This window comes from Mus musculus, chromosome 17 (assembly GCF_000001635.26).
Source record: "Mus musculus strain C57BL/6J chromosome 17, GRCm38.p6 C57BL/6J".
Taxonomy (NCBI): Eukaryota; Metazoa; Chordata; class Mammalia; order Rodentia; family Muridae; genus Mus; species Mus musculus.
In genome coordinates, this window is record NC_000083.6 from 91,046,173 (window position 1) to 91,059,775 (window position 13,603).

General features: G+C 35.7%; 1 protein-coding gene across 38 annotated transcripts in view; it reads right to left on the reverse strand.

Moving 5' to 3' along the window:
* Nrxn1 (neurexin I) overlaps positions 1–13,603 on the reverse strand; it is a 1,059,516-nt gene that overhangs the window by 1,012,529 nt on the left and 33,384 nt on the right. The gene's annotated exons all lie outside the window — the stretch shown is intronic.

Sequence of the window (13,603 nt, forward strand, 5' to 3'; positions counted from 1 at the left end):
TTCATCAAAGTGGCTGCATATGAAATAAACTCAAAGAAATTAATAGCCTTGCTTTATACAAATGATACATGTGCTGAGAACTGGGGACTTTTGTGGAAGACTAGGAGGACGAATTGTGGCTCCAATGGGGATAGAAACTCCACAGGAAGATCAACAGTCAACTAACTTGGATCCTTGGGGCTCTTGGAGACTAAACCACCAACAAAAAAACATACATGGGGAGACATAGGTCTCCCAACACATGTGTAGCAGATATGCATCTTGGTCTTCTGTGGGTCACGAACAACTGGAGCTAGGGCTATCCCAAAGGCTGTTGCCTGTACATGGGATATGTTCTAGCTTGGCTGCCTTGTCTGGCCTCAGTGATAGTGGATTCACATATCTTTGCTGAGACTTGATGTGCCAGGGCCAGGGGATACCCAGGAGTTGCCCTCCCTACTCAGAGCAGAAGGGAAGGGTGATGGGGGGGGGGGGAAGAATCATTGAACGGTGTGACCAGGAGGGGACAGTGAGAAGGATATAAAGTGAATAAGTAATATATGTGTGTATGTATGTATGTATATATATATATATATATACATATATATATATGATTATGTAACTACATATAATTAAATATGAATATGTAATTTATATTTAATTAAAAAAAAACAACAACTACCAAAAAACCACTACCAGATATATATAGAGAAAGAGAGGTTGAAATCCTGAGTGTGCATCGAAAGTGCCTTCTCTGTACCTATTTTATAAGCATAATTATATTCATATTTTGGGGTTAGAGATTGGATTTTTGTTCAGTTTTACACAGCAAAAAGGAAGTGTTATTTTATACTTGCATGCAAGGCATTTAATGCATTCAGTCATATTTCAATATGAGCCGATACAATGTTATAATAGTAATACAAAATTTATGACATTTTAACTATTCTGTTATGTCAACTTTTTCTCTAATTCACATAAATTCATTGAAGTATATCTACATGTATAAGCGTATGCATAAATTATCTACATGTGTTTCAGAAAAATAAAGTATAAAATTGCTTACTGTTTGCAGGAAAATTTAAAGTTTAAATGAAATTAAAGATAATGGATATAAAAACTTTCTCCTGTATAATCAGGAGAAAGACTATACAGCTTGAAAGGAACTTAAGCTTGCTTGTGGTGCTACCCATGTCCCCTGCTGCCATACTTGCTGGGGTCTGAGTGATGCTATGGTGTGTGTGTGTGTGTGTGTGTGTGTGTGTGTGTGTGTGTCCATCACGTCAAACCTATCTGTTTAAATCCAAAGGAATTGTGTCCCTTAACAATCTGCCTCTATCAAAAAATAAGTTACAAATCTTTAAAGCACATACTGCCTAATTCAAACATCGTTCATTATTAGCAATGTTGTTGTTTTCTTTTGTTTTCCCCCATCAAAAAATGTCAATATGGTAGCAGATCCAGAGGAAAACAAAACAACAGCTAAAGCTAGAAAAGTTGAGTCTCTTTTTACAACCACACTTGTGTTGCATCATTCGGGTTGATCAGGTCATTTCGTCAACTGTGGCCAGACATAAAAGCAAAGCATATCTTTTCTTACCAGAAAAATAATATCCTATGTGTTGCTAAGTGTTTTATAAGAGTTTCTCAAAACACTTTTATTTTAAACACATTGAAAAATGTATAGGAAAAAAACAATGTTACCAACATTTGAGATGCCAAAATTGTTAAATATTGTTACCAATCATTCTGAAGACGAGGCTGTGAAAACTGTTGTAATACTGTAATATAATATTACATAGAGTTGTTTTTAAATGGAATGGAATTTTAAATACTACTTCATAGTATATTTTATTTTCTTGATAATAATAATAATAATACATTTCTAAACAAAATTAAGCATTTGTGTGATCTGTATTAATTTTCAAATTTCTGTTCAATCTACTATTAATGACTATATCACAATTCAGAAAAAGGGTTGTATCAACCACCTGAGTGCTTTTCTTCTAACTTTCATAATGGTTTATATTACTATATTTAAAATGTATTTTATTGTTTAGAGTACTAAGATTGGGTTCTCCACATGTTAATAAACATTTGCTACAAGAACAGCTAGATGAGAAAATAAATAATAAATATAGGTTTCCTTTAATTACTAGGGAAGACTTAGGCCCATTTAATAATCAAATTGAATTAAATCACTTAACGGATTTTGTACTTGCCCCTTGGAGATCTAATAAAGAGAAATATACACTTATCAGTGCGTGCATATCATGTGTGTTCTTTTATGATTGGGTTACCTCATCTAGGATGATATCCTCCAGATCCATCCATTTGCCCAGGAGTTTCATAAATTCATTCTTTTTAATAGCTGAGTAGTATTCCGTTGTGTAAATGTACCACAATTTCTATATCCACTCCTCTGTTGAGGGACATCTAGGTTCTTTCCAGCTTCTGGCTATTATAAATTAGGCTGCTATAAACATAATGGAGCATGTGTCCTTATTACAGATTGGAACATCTTCTGACTATATGCCCAAGAGTGGTATTGATGGATTCCTGTAGAACTGTGTCCAATTCTCTGAGAAACCGCCAAACTGATTTCCAAAGTGGTTGTACCAGCTTGCAGTACCACCAGCCATGGAGGAGTGTTCCTCTTTCTCCACATACTCACCAGCATCTGCTCTCACCTGAGTTTTTGATCTTAGACATTCTGACTGCTATGAGGTGAAATCTGATTTGATTTGCACTTCCCTGATGATTAAGGAGGTTGAACATTTTTTTTTAGATGCTTCTTAGCCATTCGGTATTCCTCAGTTGAGAATTCTTTATTTAGCTCTGTACCCCATTTTTAATAGGGTTGTTTGGTTTTCTGGAGCCCGACTTCTTGAGAAACTGTTTAATTTTGGCTTTCATCCCTGGATGCGTTCCTTATACATGTGACCTTAAACATTGCCAGTGTTAGTTTAACATGATGATGTATCTAACCAAACTTCAGATAATGTCCTATAAATTTAAACTATAATTTCATATATTAAGTCTATAGAACTACATTATAAATACCTACCTATATAAGTCATATGTATCATGGGGTTTTCCAAAATTGCTTTAGTAAATGCCTACTTGCATGTCGGTCTAGATACCACATAGAATTTGTAAAGCTCAAAACATAATCTTATATGGCCATCAATAAAAGGTGTCCCTTCCATTATGAGAAAAGATTGTGTGGTTAATTCTCCAGTTGAGATTGATAGATGCAATATTTACAACAGCTGTAAGAAGGCAGAACTTTCTCAACCACAATCAAGTTGACAGCAATTCCATGCCAGTACAGTACACACTACAGTCGTATTTAACAAACACATTGGACCTTCTCTAGGCTCCAGGTTTTCTCATTTTTGAAAACTGGCCAGTTATTCACAATGAAATCAGAATATGTGTTCAGATGTACAGCATATAAGAAAAATAATTACTTCCTCTATGATTGACTAGTGGTGATTATATTTTCAGCCATAAATTATTTCATACACTGACAGAGTTTACCAAAGCTTACTTTAGTGTTCTCAAGGCTATTCCTACAATGTGGAAACTCATATACAAGATCATAAACCCCTTACACTAAATTTCAATTATAAGTGGCAGCGAATCTTATTCACTGCTTATGAATATCCATGGTCTCACAGTAAGCACACTGCACAGTCTCAAAAGCGGTTCTGTTCAAGTATAAAGAGGTTTCTCAGTAAACAACCAGTACAACTTAACACAAGTGAAAAGGAACTTTCCATTTCCTTACAACTTCAGTCATGTTACTGAAACATGGTGGAGAACATACACACTTGTTTTAAACATGTTACTCCTGATTTAACTCAAGTTTTTTCACGTTTAGAAATCACACACTTTGAACAATATTTTGTTTGTTCTCTGTAAATGCTTCAGAAACTTAAAAATATGTAATCAAAAAAAAAAAGAAAAATAAAAAGAAAAACAAGGCAAACTACAAATAATTGTGAACCTTGTGTAATCTGCTTTAATGTATTATTCTTAGTTTTCCTTCTATTTGCATGACTCTAACATGGCTGGATATCCTGATTTCTTACTAAGACTAATCCACTAAAGAGTATCTATACTTCTTGTCTTTTAAGTAGGTAACAAATATTAATGGATTAAGAATCATGGGATTGTCATGAGCATGAAAGCACCATGGTACTAATCATTTAGTACATAAAACTTAAGTAATTTTGAAGATAAGACTAACTGGATGTTTTCCCTTTACTACATGAACAAAATCTGAGAATACCAACAAAGTACTTTATATATCACAGACTCATAAACATTATAATAAAGATGAAGATAGTACCCCAGAGAACTCTTCAGAATTTTTGATAATCTATTTATGTCAGCCAAGACCATATTTTCCCCACATTTGTTCTATGATTTTACATCTACAAATATTACATATGCAAAAAGTTGTATATGTCAATGACCCGTTGTTCTAAGAAATGATTCCAAACAGTTTTACACATAGTTCTGGGCACAGCATTAAATTAAACATCAAATTAAACATCAAAGAGCAACCACAAGCATCTCATCTGTGTGATTACCCGAAAGGGAAGATCAAAGCCCTGACTTAGAGGTGAGATACATCATAAAGGAGAAATGAGTTTCTGAAATAAATGCTTATGCTTATTTCCTGATGGAAAAAAAAAAGCCTAATTTGTCTTTTAAGGAAGCCAATATTTTCTCATTAGAATTGTCTGTTGTGTTACGTTTTAAGAGACAGTTTCTATTTTTGCCATTTTTTCTCAGAAATGAGCTGATAAAAAAGTTTTTAATGAAAGAACAGTTAGATGGTGGGGGGGGCTTAGGGGAAGATCTACTTTACAATGTCTTTGATAGCTCTGAGCTCAAAGTGGATTTTCTTCTAGGGGCAGACATTTCTAAAGCCAAGAACCTAATAAGAATTTGTATAGAGATAACTCTCTCTCTCTCTCTCTCTCTCTCTCTCTCTCTCTCTCTCTGTGTGTGTGTGTGTGTGTGTGTGTGTGTGTGTGTGTGAATGTGTGTCTGCGCACGCGCCTGTGCATATCTGCACACATGTGCATGTCTATGTATGGAAAGAGTTGGGAGAGGGAATATTTACATTATCATCTTTCATGGACGTTAATTGTAAAGTACATAAAACTTAAGACAACAGACATAAAACGGGCAAAAATGTGTAGAGGAAACCTTTCAAATTAGCTTACCAGCTTATTGCAGGGTTGGGTACTATTTCTTGACAATGTTTCTAATAAATACTGTTATAAACTATAACAGAATTTCTGAAAAATTAAACAAATGTGAGAAGTTACTCACCTCTAGGAATACAACACTTGAGGCAATTTTACTACCCTTGGAAATGGAAGCCTATCCTAAAGCAAGCAAGGTCCTGGGATCACTCCTGATTTGCTTTCATGAATAACTCCTTTGAACGTCACACTAGAAAGGTCACAACCTATTCTGAATCTAGGCTAAGGGTTGACCCTAACCTACCACCAAGCTGGGCTTGCCATAGTCTTAGTAAGATCACAGGCCATTACCCCATCAGGAGTGCTTCAGAGACAGTGGACAGTGAACAGTAATGGAGTTCAACTGAAACCCACCTTAAAAAATACTCTTAATCCTCAAAGGTGAACAATATTGCATTGCTTCTACATTGTTGTTGTTTTTTTTTTGTTTTTTTTTTTTTCCTTTTTACATGCTCACAGAAAGACATCTCTAGTAAGAATATTTTAATAAAGTTTGGCACAGGGTTTCTTCCCACCTTAGACCCTTTATGTTCCAGATGAGAAACACACACACAGCCTTTTATTTTAATATTCCATAAGCAGATCAGTAGCTGGGTAGCTTCCTAACCTCTATGCAGTTAGAATTTATTCTCTATCTATAACCCTGTTATTACACACTAATTTCTATGTGCCGTCTTGGCTGCTCTTGACCCAGTTGAGCAGCCCTCTGGGCTGTGATCTCTTGGCCTCTTTAGAACGCGGCTCTGGTTTTCTCTGCTCTACCTTCTATTCCAATGGTCACTCTCCTCTCCTCCACATTCCTCCTAAAGCATGGCAGATCTCTTTCTCTTCCTCCCTCTTGGTAACAAGCCAGGGAAATCTAAACCCTGACTCTCTCTCTTCTCCCCAGCTATTGCTGCTGCCATTTTTTTATTACCAATCTGAAAATAGAAACAAAAAAACTAGTTAAAGTATATAATAGCAGTGTATTTATGCCAATGCAATATACTTTAACCCTTAAATCATTTACAATGAACATTACCAAAGAAAACGAATTTTATAACTATCATGAGCTTACCTTTTATTTAAGAAAGTGTCTTGTAAAGATAAACACCTAGTAAGTATTATCAAAGTACCTGCATATATATGTTGGTTAAAATCCTGTTTCCAAAATGAAATATATATATATTAAACGGCAAATACAAACTACAAAGAGAATTAAAGATTCATTTAAAGACTGGATGTTTTTAAGCTATTTAAATTGCAAATTGGGCAAGAAAATCATTTACATGTTTCTGAATTGATGTTTAGATGTTTTCTATCAATAGTGCATTTTCAATAATTTGAAAATCATAGCATGTGTACTAATTATAAAATGGCTTTGATTCCACTGGCAGGCACATATAAGTGCATTTATTTCTGCTGTTGATGTTGAAGTCCAGTCCTACATGACCATGGTATCATACTTTACCAAATTCAAAGACACCAACATCACTGTCATACTAACAGAAGACCTCTGGAAAACTATTAGGCAAACAGGTACAGTAGAGTCTTCTCTTTATCTATATCAACCTATTTTTGTGTGAAACTCTACCAGAGAATGAATACTTAAGATTTGTAGAAAATAAAATAAAGGATATGTAATGTAAAATATTTGCTGTCTATTTTCAGAAAAATATCTGTCAATTACAACTGTATACAAATACTTTATCAAGAATTTGCCTGTTATGTACAGAATATTTAATTCCCAGAATAAGGGAATGAAAAAGAAATGACTTTGATATTCCCTGTAGAATCAAAGGTTATGCTATAGGCTCTACCTGGGATAGGAAGGCTATGCATTTCTAAAACATTTAAAAATTTCTTTCCCCTTTCACCTAATAGTCTGTGTTAAAAGAGAAAAGTCTCTTACCTGTACATTTCATACAGATAAAGACACTAAAATTTCAACCTTATTTCAATCAAAATGCAGCTCTGCAGTGGGGATGGTGATGGGAATGAGATCAGAGAAGGCCTTTAAAAGTGATTGATCTCTACTTTGTATAAAATTATTTTTTATGTGTCTATAAAATCCACTCTTTCTATACTGTATGCATACGTTTAAAAACTTTTCAGTTATACAATTATTTCTACTTAAGTTTTCCCATAAAACTATAGAAATTAGAACCAAATTATGGGCTCAACATTTGTCAGTCTCCCTCTAAGTGCCATGTAATGACAAATCTATTTTGAAAAAATCTAGACAATAATCATGAAACAAAAGAGACTGAGAGCAAGATATGACTAGTCTTATAGTCTAACTCAAATGTAAGTCAAAAGATCACCAAGACAACAGTACACACAAGACCAAAGTGTGGTAAACTTGAGCATGAAAGTTCAAACAGGTGGTGCTCTGGGGAAATTATAGCAGTAGTAGCACCTCTCCTTTTCCTGACTTGTGCTGAAAAGGCACTGTGTAGGCAAAGCAGACAATGCAGATCCAGTACACTAGATCCAGTACACTAGAAGTTTGTTCTGATGAAGTTACTCTCATAACTGGCCTTCCAATACCATTTCTTTCCTCACCATCTTCACCATCATCACTTCACCCTCGTCATCTTCTGCCATATTACTACTCTTATTACATTCCAAGCACTGCTTTCTACCATTTTATATGTATTTTCTAATTAAACTCTTAACACGATAAAGTAGATAATCACTAATTTCAAAAGAAGATTAGTCTGCCTAGAGCACCCAGTTCCTTAACCACTATAACATAGAATTTCTTTTAAAAAAAGAGCAACATATATACTGACAGTCAGCACTCACGACACCCATGAAGTACTCTCATACTGAGGCAAACAGAAAACTCATAAGTTTTACATTTTTAAAAAGAAAATCACCAATCAAAATGAAACAGCAATTCCACCTAAACAGATTCACATTGGGGAAAAAAAAAAACAGATGTAAAAATTAAAAGTAGGCAATAACAAACACATGTATCAATTGAAGAAATAAATGAAGTCTCTCAATAGAAGATAGAAGAACTGTATGTAAAAAATTTAAAAAGTAGAAGATATCCTCAAAAAATTCTTTTATTAGATTGGACAAAAATATATGCCTGAAAGTAGAGAATACCTTGGAAGATTGAGCTGAGAACTACACTCAGGAAGCAATACACATGACAAGAGACATGGAAAGCACAAATGAGGGAAAGTTGACAAAACACAGATTTAATTCAGGGGATTCTAATCCACCTAAATAAATATTAGACTTCAAAAGGCAAGACACATTAGACAAAATTAATTTTTCCATACAGCCTGTTCAAATTCTGTTTGTAGGTTCACTAAAACTTAACAATATTTATAGAAAAAAATTAATACTTATGAATCTTAGTAAAACATTTCCAATGACCAAGATAATTTATTTCAAAAATTGAATAATTTTCAACATTTTTTTCTGTAAATTCAAAGATTGAAAGGATAGGGGAATTACAGTTACTTTTATTAGAAGGAAGCCATGGGGACAGCAGACTGATAATCAATATTCACTAGCAGAAATTCATGGGAAAACATACCTTAAACCAGCGATTTTGGATTCTGGACTTTTGCACAAGCAATTCTGCATCCAGAAGGAAACGGAATAAAACTTTTCTTAATGTGTGTTACAATTCAGAATGCTAATAGGAATGCCAATGGGAAAGAACTTACTAAGGTGTGTTAGGGCGTGAGGGAAAGACAGTACAATAAAAAAATCAACAACCACAAAAAAATTCATCAGTTCAAAAATCGGTTAGATAAAATGTGCCAAACTTAGGAGCTGGTGGTAACTGAGAAATACAACCAAGTGAACTAAAGGACTGACAGTTTAGATCAAATAAAAAACGAAATAAATGAAAAGTTCAAAAGCAAAAAAGAAAACTGCAGTCTACAAGCATATGTGTGCTTTCTAATGATTCACATGTGGGCCATGTATAAGCAGCAAAATACCAAATAGTTCATGAAAAGGTTTGAAAAGCTCAGAAGTAAGCATAAACACAGACAAATTGCAAAGTAAAAATAAATAAATAAATAAATAAATAAATAAATGTGGTTAAAATGCAGGACAGGATGCTCTGACTCAGCAACAACCAGAGGAGTTAAACTAAAGCATGGCCATGCCGTATTCTCCATGAGATCTGTTTTTGTGTCTAAGTTTACTATACTATATTCAACTTTGAAAATCCATAGGTTTACGTCCAGAAACTCACTTCATAAAAGTACATACACTACTTATGACTACACAGGGAACTGAAATGGCTCTGAGGAGGCTTCAGTTCTCTCAGAGTTCTCCAGTGAGGAACGGTCCTTGCTCCATCAACCAGAACCCTTCTACAATTGAGACATGATTGTGAGCCTAGCTTTTAACGGCTGAGCCATGAACGCTTTCCCAGGAGGCCACACCTGGCAGTCCAGCGTTGTTCCCTTTCCCCATGGTTTTCTCTATTCGACAGAACCACACGAATGGAACAACACAGTGCATAGACCTGCGAGTTAATTTCACGCATAAAGCACGTGAGGCTCACCTGTGCCATTGCACACATCGGGGCTGGATTTGCTTCCACTACAGACTGCGTATGTGCTCTAGTTTGATGATTCACTCAGTGAATAATGAATATGCGTGTTGTTTGTAGATGTTACCGAGTCAAAAGCAGACATAATAAACCAAGCAAAAAAATCACTAAACATTAGTTCTGTGGTTTGGACACAGCTAAAGTGTGCTTCTCCAATGGTTCATATTATAAAAACTTGGCCTTCATTGTGACAGTGTTAAGGCAACTCCTTAGTGGATTATGTTATGGGTATGGTAACCTTAGTAAAGATTAATGGTGGTCTCCAAGCGTTAGGGAGTTCCCGTGGAGGTGGGTTTTTACAAAGAGAGGCTATCTCAGCCTTCTGGCTTTTTTTTTCTGAACACTATTGTTTCCAATATGTACTTCATTGTGCTTTAGACACAGCTGGGCTGCTCCTGCCAGTGTGCAAGTATCATCTCTGGAATATCCACAATCATAGCTAAATAATTATTTTTCCTTTATAAAGCAGATGTTTTGAGAAGTTTTAGTAGAGACATAACTCAGAATAAGTCAGTTGATTACAGCTTCTTAGTTAGGATGATGGAGTTAGGAGGAGCAGTTTCACTGTCTTCGGTAATGAAGAATTCTTGGCAGTATATGCACTTTTATTAGCCACTGCTGAACAGCTTCCCAAAGTGACATCAGTTCGCATTTCTAATAGCAATACATGAGAATTTCAGTTGCACTGTAAATGTACCAACCATCTACCGTCAATTTTAGTTAAATCATTCGAAGTATAAGGGAGAATTTCGAAAAAGCAGTGTGTCAGCAATGATTGATCAAATAATGAAAAGTTCAATGACGTTGAGAAGTTGGGATAGTGCAGTTCCACAAGCTAATTATCATATCTTAGGCTGGTTTGAGTAGCAATTTCTGGGCCATCTCTGTGTCAGAACTAACATAATGGTGGGTTCTGCCTACTCACACACTAAGAATGTCAGCAGATCACAAATGAAGCCTATTAAATAGCTTCCATCATATTGCTATAACCTCTTCTTTTATGTATCCAGGAATATATTTTCAACTTATGCATTTCTTTGTTCTGTTAAACTATAAAAACTTACTAGAACTGGTTCCATGTTAGAATCTGGAAAGTGTAGGTTATCTTAAATCTATGCTCCCAGTCCATGGTCACTCAAAATGGCTTTAGAATAAAATAACTCTTAATTTTCCTTAAGTACTCTGGTTTTGTTTTTTGTTTCTGTTTTGTGTGTGTGTGTGTGTGTGTGTGTGTGTGTGTGTGTGATGTCAAAATAAAGGTACTATGACTGCTTGCAGTAGTTCTCTATTTAGTTCTAATGACAAATGAGGTTGAGCACATTTAGGTATATATATTTGACATCTGTGATGGTTTATATATGCTTGGCCCAGGGAGTAGCACTATTAGGAGATGTAGCCTTGTTGGAGTAGGTTTGTCACTGTGGGTGTGGGCTTTAATACCCTCATTGTAGCTGCCTGCAAGCCAGTATTTTCCTAACAGTCTTCAGATGAAGATGTAGAACTCATAGCTCCTCCTATACCATGACTGCCTGGATGCTGCCATGTTCCCACTTTGATGATAATGGACTGAACCTCTGAACCTGTAAGCCGGCCCCAATTAAATGTTGTCCTTATAAGAGTTGCCTTGAGCCGGGTGTGGTGGCGCACACCTTTAATCCCAGTACTCGGGAGGCAGAGGCAGGCGGATTTCTGAGTTTGAGGACAGCCTGGTCTACAAAATGAGTTCCAGGACAGCCAGAGCTACACAGAGAAACCCTGTCTCGAAAAACCAGAAAAAAAAAAAAAAAAAGAGTTGCCTTGGTCATGATGTCTGTTTAAGCAGTGAAACCCTAAGAAAACATCTATATATCTTCTTTAGGAAGTTGCCTGCTTAGGTCTTTGAATAATTTTGATACTGTTTTCCTTATCTTCATATTTCAGGATATTGAATCCCCTTATTTATGATTTAAGTCTATTATAATAAGATTGCAAACATTTCCTCCTTTTGCCTATTTCTTTTTTTTTACAGTATGAAAATTTTCTTTTATTTTTCTTAGAGAACATTGAGATAATTGATTTGTTTTTTAAATCAAAACCGAAAAAAAAGGTTTTAAATGCAATACCAGTAATAGTTATGGAATAATAAGTCTAATGAATAAAGGTAACACATCTACTATTAGTTTTTTTCCCTAAGAAAATGACAGTCCTTCAGAGATGACACCTATATATCTTTAGGTGCTAGGTAAGTTTTTTATTTATTTATGAGGTATTTTCTTCATTTACATTTCCAATGCTATCCCAAAAGTCCCCCATACCGCCCCCCTCCTCCCCTACCCACCCACTCCCACTTCTTGGCCCTGGCGTTCCCCTATACTGAGGCATATAAAGTTTGCAAGACCAATGGGCCTCTCTTTCCAGTGATGGCCAATTAGGCGATTTTCTGATACTTATGCAGCTAGAGACACAAGCTCTGGGGGGTACTGGTTAGTCTTTTGCCTATTTCTTAATGATTCTCTGAAATCCACTTGTACCATTTTAATGAATCTGAACTATTTTTTTCTGCATAATGTTATTTTTACACATATAAAGGCCATGTGGTTTCCAAAGATTTTAGTTCTTCTTACAAACATTTTTCTGATATGTATTTTCTGAAATAATCATAGTAATTTCACCACTGTGTTAGAATTTGGGACTTTAGGTTATTTTAAGAATCTTTTTTTTTTTTCTGGGCATCATAGCACCAACAGAAACATCATAAATCTTTAACTCAGGATGGGAGAAATGGCTCAGTAACTGAAATGTTTTCAATGAAGGCATGAGGATTTCCATTTCATTCCCACCATCCATCTAAAAAAATTCAGTGTGGGGCTGTGGAGAGGGATCAGAAGTCAAGCATGTGTAGTATTTGTTTACGGAGCCTGAGTTTGATGGCCAGCACTCACATCAGGCAGATCACATATTCCTGCATCTCCAGTTCCAGGGGACTGAACACCATTGGCCTCCATAATACTTACATACAGATACACATACCAGCACAGAGACTCACATACATACATAGAATTATAAAAAACAAACAACCCTGCCACTCCCTCTCCCCCAAAAATAAAAATCTTCGGACATTGAGCATCCTGTTCCTCTAACTCAAGCCTTTGGAAGATGTAAACATGAGGATTCTGTGGGCCCCTTGACCAGGCACTCTAGCCAACCAATGAGCTATATATAGTCTCAGTGTGAGACCCTGTCTCAAAAATTAGGGTGGAGAAGTAACTTCAGAAGACAGTCATTCATCACTGCCTGGTCTCCACCCAAATGAGGACACACATACACACATATTACACATACACGTACACACATATTCTCTCACTCACTTATACACTCACACACACATGCTCACACGTACAAGGCTATAAATTTTATGTGCAATAATTAACATTTGAAGAAAGATATTTACACGCATGCTTTGCTATGTGGAGACAGAAGAAACTTCATTTACTTGGTGGTTTCAGATTAGTTCATTGAGTAGCAAGCAAGGCTTTGGCTTTGTTTTCGCCTCTTCTACTTTGATACTACCTTCCCAGTTTAAACTCAGCCACAGCTTCTTTCTTACAAGGACACGAATGAAAAGGGCACTCCTTACAACAAGCAGCACAGTGGAGCAGGCTTTCTGAGGCACAGTCTGGATAATACACTTAATATTAGGACATTCTTGCAATGACTATGGGATAATCAATCCCTCAGCAGATCGGTCTTCCTGCCTTCACTCCTATCTGAAGTTCTCTTTATTAAATCA